Source organism: Nipponia nippon, unplaced genomic scaffold (assembly GCF_047370975.1).
Source record: "Nipponia nippon isolate SJK-2023a ecotype South Korea unplaced genomic scaffold, ASM4737097v1 scaffold_16, whole genome shotgun sequence".
NCBI lineage: Eukaryota > Metazoa > Chordata > Aves > Pelecaniformes > Threskiornithidae > Nipponia > Nipponia nippon.
The window spans coordinates 8,846,493-8,855,783 of record NW_028262332.1 but is presented as its reverse complement, the minus strand read 5'-3'; positions in this window follow the sequence as shown (position 1 = coordinate 8,855,783).

Genomic DNA, 9,291 nt, shown 5'->3' with positions numbered 1-9,291 from the left:
GCTGGTTTAGGTACAAAGTACTGGCAAATGCCACTCTTGAATGGTGGCTGCTGTGAGCGGCACTCCCCGAAGCATAAAAACTCCAGTCTCCCATTTATAAGCTATTAAAGCTGTTACATCCCATAATGGACATCCTCAGGTGAAGAAGACAAACAACGGAAAATGCTGAAACACAACGGCAACACTAGACACAATAACAGACACGGCACAAGAAGGATATGACACGGGGAGACAAACAGGAGCAAAATTTATGTCACTGGAGATTACAAGGGCATCATATATCAGCGATGGAGACGGGCTCTGAACGCCAGCGCGAGGGCTGGCCTAACCTTTCAGAGAAAAATCTCAGAGCAACAATAACGGCCAAGAAAAAAAGCAGAGCTGCGTCCCTCTGGCAGCCGCCCGGGCTTGGGGAGAGACGGGGAGTTTGGTAGCAAAGAGAGGGAGATGCCACAGTCACACAGCGGCCATGTGCCCGGTGCCTAATGCAATAACAAAAGGTGTTGTTTGCTGGCTATTAATGATACAAGGCTGGAAAGTATTTACGTGAGGAGCTAGCAGACACCTGTGCCATGATGTGAAGGCTGTTGGGGTTTGCACCTCCTGGTCAAAATGGCATCGCTTTGGGCATCAGTGGCTAATCCTGCTGTTGGAGCTGATGGGGCTGGTCTTCGCCCCTCCTCAGCCCCTGCCCATCGCACGCTGCCACCCCAGCACCCCCCACAGCAACTCCTGTAGTCCAGGGCTCTGCCTGAAGGTTTTGGGAAGGGGAAACCAAAGGCCGAGCACAGCCCAAAAACCAAAGTGCCATGGTGTGGAGGGGAATCCTGTCCTACCTGATGCAAAAGATCACGAGCAACCGAGAACAGGTCCATCATGCAGAAGCCCCATTGTGAATGGCTTTAATAACACCATGTGCCCCAGCTGAACTAGTCTGCAGGGGAAGGTTTTACCAACAGCTTATGGGATTTGCCCGTTCCTATATCAACTTTCTCATGTTTATCCAAAAACCTGTAAATAGCCATGAAAACTCGGGAACAGTAGAAGGGTGTTGCCCTTCAGTTGGATTTTGTGTAATGTGAGTGCTTTGGACTTTGTTTAACACTAAGATGAATTATGGGCTGCTTGTCTTCCAGCACAGAACTTTATTTTCTTGTTTTAAATGACTATTTGCAAACATGCAATATCTGCCATGCTGCAGCGCACTCCCCGCTCAGCACCTTGCCACTGCTCTTGCAAGAATCGAAAATCATGAAGAGAGGCTGGATATGGCCATTGCCATTTCATATGCTGGCAAAAGGAGTAATCATAAGCAATTTTTTGCCCATGGTCACAAAATAAGCCTAGGGCCATGCCGGGACCTGAACTTGGGAATATCTATCTAGTTTCCAACCATTTCTGGTGTTGGAAGCACCACTGCCAGCCTCTTGCTGCGCTGTGCCTGCCAGGCAGGATGAGTCCTAGCAGCAGTCCAAGATGGAGAAGGAGTTAAGCATCAACCTAAAGAAGGGTGACTGCTGCAGAAACAGAGGGGTCCTGCAGGACTTGGCTGCTCAGCTCTAAGCCACTTGCAACTCCCAGCTCTCATTATTTCACTCCAAGTCAGTTCACCAGCAGTCATACTTCAGAGTAAAATCTGTCCTACTTTCGAATAACCAAATGCAATACGTGCTTTAGATTCCTGTTGTCGTGTATGCACATTTCCAGTCGCACAGGCCTCCCTGGTTTGGATGGTTCCCCTCTGTTCTTGGACTACATGAGCTGAAATCGGTGTTGATCTGTCTAGCCCCAGAGCAGTAAATTGCCCTGCCGCCTCAGCTGGCAGTAACACAGGGGCAAGATTACTTCATTGCTGGATGAACTCATCACAGGAGCATTTCAGCCGTTTGTTAAGCGCTCCCCTTCATGGAGTGTATCTGTCACAGGCTCCGCGGGGATCGGACACCCTCAACCTCCACATCACAAATAAAAAATGCCTTTTCTTCTCCAGCCGCACAAAGCGGCGGCTCTGCCTTCTAGCCTAGAGGCCGGCGGCAGCGGCAAAACCCCCTTCCCTTCCTTCCCCCTCGTACGCAGAGATATTGCATTCATTCATCTCGGGGGCCGCAGTGTGCTTGCAGGCTGACAATACATTATGGTGATGTAGGTCTTCATTTCGCGCTGTCAGGGACTATAACAACTGTATCTATTACCCAGGAGGCCAAACGGGGCAGCTTTCCCCCAGCTCGTCTACCTGCGCCCAGGCTAACCTGGCCATGGGGGGGTCCCCTGCCCTGTTCCCTGTCCCCTGCCCGCAAGGTGCCAGGAGGAGGGGGCAGCAGCCGGTGCCATAGGTGCTGGGACGGAGGGACAGGGGAGCCGGGAGATCGATGGCCCCGAGCGCTGCAAACACAATGAGGTAATTCCACCCAGCAGAGGCTCATCAATCCCCCGGCTCCGGCACAGCGTCCCCACGGCTCGGCCGCAGCTACGGTTCGCCTGGGCGATAGCCCAGGTGTGTGGCTGTCATGGAGATAAAAGAGGCTTAATTAAGACCCAATAAGCTAAGTGATTTGTTATCTCGGTGCAATATATTACTCCAGCCTATCGATCCCAGAAATGCACATGTGTCCGAGAGCTGCCGACAAGGCTCGATCCCTCCCTGGTGAATACCCGCCGCTGCATTCCCACCGGCACGCCAGCCACAAGCGCCTGCCGCTGGGTGCAGGCAGGGGACAGGGACCAGCCCCTAATATCTCCCCGCTGCTGGGTGTATGCACAAAAAAATCAGGATTTCCTTTTCCCAAGGGAAGAAGTTGCTGAACTCTGGTGATGCTCAGCTTTGCCTAAAGCCTGAAGCCAGCCCACCCCAGTCTGCAGAGATGGGCAGAGCACAGAGGCTTGGCGTGCTGGGACACCCCTCCCTGTACACGGTGGCCTTGCTCTGCAGCCAGGGCTGCCCAGACCCATCCTGCAGCCACGCACAGCTGCAGGGTCTGCCAGAGCACGCTGGGCTATCGTCTGCAGGACCATGGTATCTGCAAGCTGCAGTTCCAAAATGGGACCATCCCCCTGTTCAGCGTTACGCTGGCAGGTGCTCAGGAAGGTCCCCAACCCGGGCAGGTAGGACAGAGGTTAGAGCGGGAGTGGGTCTGGAAGGTGACCGCGAGGGAAAAGCCAGTTCCCATAAAGCAGCATGAGCTCAGCTGGCCAACGGGAAGCCCCAAGGCCATGGCACGTCCTCATCCCGAGCAGGGCTGGTGCCCACCGAGCAGGCGGCCAGGTCCTGCACACCCAAGCACACACGTGCCCATGACCTTCGCGCTCCAGACCAGCCAGCACCACGCTTCCCCGGAGCTGCCGAAACGCTCCCTTCCAAGCTAAAATCAAACCATTTATTTTTCAAAACTTGAAGGCAGCAGTGAAGGGGAGAGGGAGGGGAACCCGATTCATTTAACATTTGAAACGTTAAACCGCTCAAGAAGTTCTTTGATCTTTTGAGGTTTTGCTGCAAAGGGAACACCCTTTCCCCATTGGTTTACTGAGTCACGCTTATTACTTCAATGCAGAAATATCCTTTATGTCAAGTGTATAAATATCCAGCTCTAAGCTTCAGAAGCCTTTTCCTTTTTTCTTTTTTTCTGTCTGTATTTTTTTTTTTCTTTATTTTTTCGGAGGAGCGCGTTTCACACTCTCCTGGAGCCGCCTGTGCTCTCCCTTGCAGTCGCAATGGCTTCCCAGCAGGAAAGCTGGGTGCTGTGCATGGGTGCCTCCGGAGGGGCTGCTCCCCGGGGAGCACCCTGCCCAGGGCCATCCCCCTCTGCATCCTCCCCAAATTTCTTGCAGCCCATCAGCCTGGAAAGCCAGACAGAAAGCAGGAGGGAAGAAGACAGCAGAAGAGCCAGCCTGGCGTTGCTGCCCTGTTTCACTTGGAGGACCCCAGGGTGCCCCCAGTGCAAGGACACGCGTCTCTGCTGGGCCGTGCAACCTGCCCCAAAAGCAAGGACTGAGGAGTGGTCGTACAAATGGGCGTACGCCTGCCAAGCCCCAGCGCTCCTATGTTTTCTGCCCGCACCTCTGGCATCTTTTGGCCGTGGCTCAGGTTCAAAGTGGCCACAGGTGTGGAGGAAAGCCCTCGGGGCAGAGCCACAGCTGGCATGCGATGCCGTCGGCACCCACGCACCCGCCATCCAGACCTCCCGCAGAAGGGTCTGGAGCCAGGCTGCGGCAGCTCCTTCCCGGCTGCCCCACAACTTGGCCTAGAGCTACGTCTGCGAATGTGCTTGTTTAAACAGTATTGATGGCAGGCAAGTTGGAGCTTGAGGAGCAGTGCTGGGGCTGCAAGGCAGCAGCCTGCACCCCAGGAGCCCAGGCGTTTGCTTTCATGGGGAAAGAGTCAGTGTTCCCCGTATACCCCGGCTCAGCCACAGGGAGCGGGGTCCAGCACCCGCCTGCCTTGTTTCGGCTTCCGAGGGGGATGTCAGACCCCAGCAGGGAGCAGATCAGGCCATAGCGGTGCCATGGGCCGTGCCAGCTAATGCAAAGCATGTTTAAAACCATGCCGCAGATTAAGAGCCCTGACTTACCTTCGTCTTCAAGGAAAGCCCCCCAATACTCAGCAAACCATGAACCTCGCTCTGCCCTGAACACCCTTAGCCAGGCAAAGTAGAGGCATTCCCAACAGCCTCCCCAGAATGGGACAGCTTTCCCTCTCTGGGCAACCTTGGCTGAGAGGAGCCAAAGCTTTTAGGACACCCATCTCCCTCCCAGCTCTCGCTGCGAGCCAAGGCTGGATGCTCCCTGTTATTAACCTCAGAGCTACCTCAGCCACCACCTCTGAGGACCACCAAGCAGAGCCCCGGCCAGCTCTCAGTCCAGCCTCTCCGAATCAGGAATTACATCAAGAACGACAACCTGGCGAGCCAGAGCAATGAGAAGAGACCCTGTCTAGCAGAGGGATAAGGGCTTGTGCTGTGTGGCGGCTCTCTTGGAGGCATGCGTCTTCTCCATGCCCATCCAGCCCCCTCCTCCTCTGCAGCACGTACCAGCGCAGCAGGCACGAGCTAACCCTTGTGCTACGTGGGCTCTCGGCTGCTTTTCCTGGCTGTGGCATTTCCAGTGATCTTGCCCCTGTGCCCACTGCTCTGGATGGACCTCGATCCATCCCTGGCCACGCTGTGAGACCCCAACCCTGCCACCCACCCCCTCCCAAAGGGCTGAGCGCGGAGAACTTTGCCGGGCTCTGGACTCCCCCAACACCGTAGGGTGGGCGGCCAAGCAGGGCTGTGCCCGTCCGGGGCTGCCGGGGCTCCCGGCTGGCACCTACCCCTGCGCTCCTGCTTGCTCACATCCCGGCTTGGAAGCGGGCGCGTGCTTCCCTTTTTCTTCCCTTTTTTCCCTCGCGAAGGAGGTCCGATTACATAACCAGCAGCAAGCTCTCGGCAAAGCAAACAAACTTGACATTCACGTAACCTGCCGCGCTCTCTCCGGCAGGGATTATTAAGTCATTAGAGTCTGTTAGCAAATTTTCCCAAATACCTTTTGCCTCTTCCCAGGGGCACCTGATGGTTAATGATCCCAAACTACCGGCTGGGCTTAAATTCACCCACTCCGGTCCTGCAACCCGCTCCAGTGATCCTCAGGGTGTGAGAGCAGTGCAGAGGGGGGGTCAGGAGGGACCCTTAAGAAAACCCCCCCGTAAGGATGCTCATCAGGAATGGCAGAGGTTCACCAGAGCGAGGGTCGGGTCGGTGGATGCAGCCCAGGGAGGGGAAGGGGCGAGGGAGGGAGGCGATGCCCCATCCTCCCTCGGTAACACACACCCGCTTTTCTCCTTCGCTGAGCTGGCAGCCCAGGGCGATATTTCTAACAGGCAAGTGTATTGCCTAACTGGAGACAGAATAAAAAATAATCATAAAAAAACCAGTCAGGCAGGCCAGTTAAGTAGAGAGGAGATAGGTTTCACCCACCTGCAGCTGACTTGCCCTCTTGTTCTCAGGCTGAACAGCGTGTACATCAACAGCCCGACGATCTGCGGGTTGGTAAGAGGACAGCAGGCTGGCCGTGCCCTTCCCTGGCCCCAAAGCCCCTGCGCATTAGCAGCACCAATTCAAAATCCACTGGTGGCTTTTTACTGGGGTCCCCCTCACAGGTTTATGTTTGCTGTAGAAGCAAGGTCTGAAGGAAAGGCTATGGCTACGACCCAAGGCACAGGCAAGCAGGGAACCCCACACAGAGTTCTCATATTTTAGCCCTCTGACTTTTAAAAATAATCTTGTATATTTAAAAGGATTTGGGATCCATTCAGTAATTAGAAAGCCTTCGTAATTTTTATGAATATCAGTAAAACCAGCAATAATAATAAAAAACCAATTGCTACCAAAGAGTACCTCCAGGTAGCTCTGTACAGAAAGAAACACGCTTTGCATTCAGATGAGCAGTACGACACCGCAGTCCCCATGACCCCGCAGCCTCGAAAGCTTTTTAATAGACCAGGGGAGGCTGTGATTTCTATGCTGAGCCATCTTTCTTTTTGCTGCCCTGGAGAACCATGTGTGCGGGGTATCAGTTGGGAGGGAGTCACCGGGGTACGTCCGACACACGGCACCACCCAGACCTCCGGTCCCCAGCCACTGGTGGTATTTTTAGAACAATCTTTGCCATAACACCGGTGATGTCCCCAAGGCTATGCTACATGTGAGAGAGATGCTCGTAATAGTTGGCATTAAGGCAGCAGAGGAGGATGAGGGAAATGGGCAGCATTGGGATGGGTCTGCTGGAAGGTGGCGGCAGCACTAATCTTAGCCACGCAAAACTCCCTGATTTCCCAAGCAAGTGCAAGCACCTCGGTGATGCCAGCAGACGCTGGACCTGCCTTTCTTTAAAAACATCTCCCCGATGCGATGCCCTGCAGGTTTGGAGCCCAGGCAGGGGCCGGTGGCTGCAGGGGTGGACTGGAACGTTTTTGCTCCGGGAGCTGCACTGGCTCCCCTGGGATGGGCTGTGAGATAGGGAAAGCAAGCTGGGTACGGGCTCTGATCTTCCCACCCCAGCCTGCAGCTACTCAGATCCGCAGCCGGGGGTGGGATGGGCCCCTTGCAGTCCCTGCTGTCCCGGGTGTCATGGCAGGGAGCTGCATTTGCAGGTGGGACCCAAGCCTGCCTGGGCTGGGTCCGTCCCGCAGCTCCCAAGACACACGATGGAGCCCTGCATCACCAGCAGTCCCCCGGTGTGGCCGTCCCCTCTGCCTGCCCCGCGGCGGCCGGGCAGGGACCGGGGAACCAGCGAGTCACAAATGCTCTGCCCCTCCTCGCCAAAGTTGCTCATGGAAGGAGATTTGTTGCATGAGCCTGTTTACTTCTGAAATAAATCTCCCTTTAAGGCAGGTAAATCTCAGGCAGAATCTGCAAGATACCCTAATGTGGCATTAAGCTGAAGTTAAGGTTATATTCCTCCAGGGATGCCAGATGGGATTTGCTTTCCTTGAAGACAGGACACGTATTTCAACTTTAATGGGTTGATGGAGCCCCTTTTATCTTGTAAATATGAATGAGGAAGGGGGAGCTGTTAAATAAATGGAGGGGTTTTACCTGAAGTTTTTTCCCTGTCATGGGCTTGGACTGTGTTAAAGACTTTTGTTTTCTCAGTGGAAAACTCACTCAATCATTCAGAAAGAGAACTAAATGCCTTTTGAGAACATAACCTTTATTTTCCAGATAAATGGTTCACTCAGAGCAATTTGCATGTGGGAAGCTAGTATATAGCACAGTAAAAAAAATAGATTTAAAACCCAATAGCAATGTAGGTCATGATACAAACATCTACTGCTGAGATGACTTCTCCAGGGTTGGAAAGTTAGGGAGCTCAAGGCAATTTAAAAGGATGGGGAGGTTTTGTGCAGGAGCTCTGCTTAGGGCTGAGCAGGTAGATGGGTGAGTGAACTAATCCATACTGGTCCAGATAAAAGGGGCTGGGCAATGTGAAGATACCGTCAACCAGGTGACAAACTCTGCAAATGCTTCCCACCATCCACAGCCCACTCTGCAGCCTTCCTCTCAAAGGCTGGGTTTGCAAACCCATCCCAGCCCTTCGGTCTTTTTCTCTCCCAGTCTCTTTCCAGCACTGATGCCACCAGAAGCATCACAGTCCTCAGCAGCCATCACATGGACCCCGGTGGCACTCGGCCACCTCTGCCTGAGGAAGGGACCCTGCACAGATGCAACTCCCGTGGCAAAGCCAACCAAGGGATCTGCTGCAGCCACATCACCAGGTCAGGGACAAACCACCACTCCATGACTCCTTTTCCTCCAGCAGTGGGTTTTCCCAAACCTCTTCAAATCGGTGCACCCCAAAACTTCTCAGAGTGGTCCCTGTATAAGCGTTTGCCTGCTGAGAACGGACCCACTCATCCCAGTCATCTAATACAGACCAGAAATAGCCCCCAGACTTCCGGGGATCTGCAGACCACAGGCTGGGAACCACAACCATCCCCTCTGAAGTGAGAAAGGACCCTGCAAGGCATCACCCCACCTTCTCCCCCCGCTATCGCGTGGAGGCGGCAGGGCTGCAGCCCTGGGAAAGGCGCTGGAAGCCGCTGGGAGCAGCTGCAGCAGAGACTGGTGCCAACTCCAGCTGCTCGTTAATTACGGTAACATGTTGTCTCATGTACACACCTCCGCGAAGACGCTGTATTAGCTTGATAAGTATTTAACACTTGGCACAGGGGGAAATTTCCACTTAGCATCCAGCAGGGCTGAACAGCAGGGGCGAAAGGTGGCACAGGCAGGGCATTCGGAGAGAGCACAGGCAGGGCAGGAGGCAGCACGGTCCCGGGGACGGCTGGGGATACAGCCTCGCACGGCCTCGGTTAGCACTGCTGGGGACGGGATCGTGAAGGAGCTGGGGATTTTGCAGCCTCTGCCACCACACTGGGAGCTTATAGCCCAAGGCTGCCCCTGGTACAAAGCCCAGGCACTGCCCTGGGTTTAATCTACCCTGCTAACAGGGATTGGACTCGCTTGTGCCTTTCTTCAGCAGGCTTTTCTTGTTTGCTCTGCATGACCGGCCTGCTGTGCAGCACCTATTGTGCTGGAGCGGAGGAACCGTGCAAACACGCTTTCAGGTCCAACGTGCTGCTCACAAGACATCTTCATCCCCAGACCTGCTCTCCTGCATGGGGGCCAGACGTGTCCTCGGGGACAGCCGGGTGTCCCCAGAGCCAAGGGAAACAGAAAGAGCTGGGACCCAGCTGGCCCAGGCAGCTCCGCAGAAAAATGGTTATTGTTGCAAAAGTCACCTTTTGCAAGCAAATTT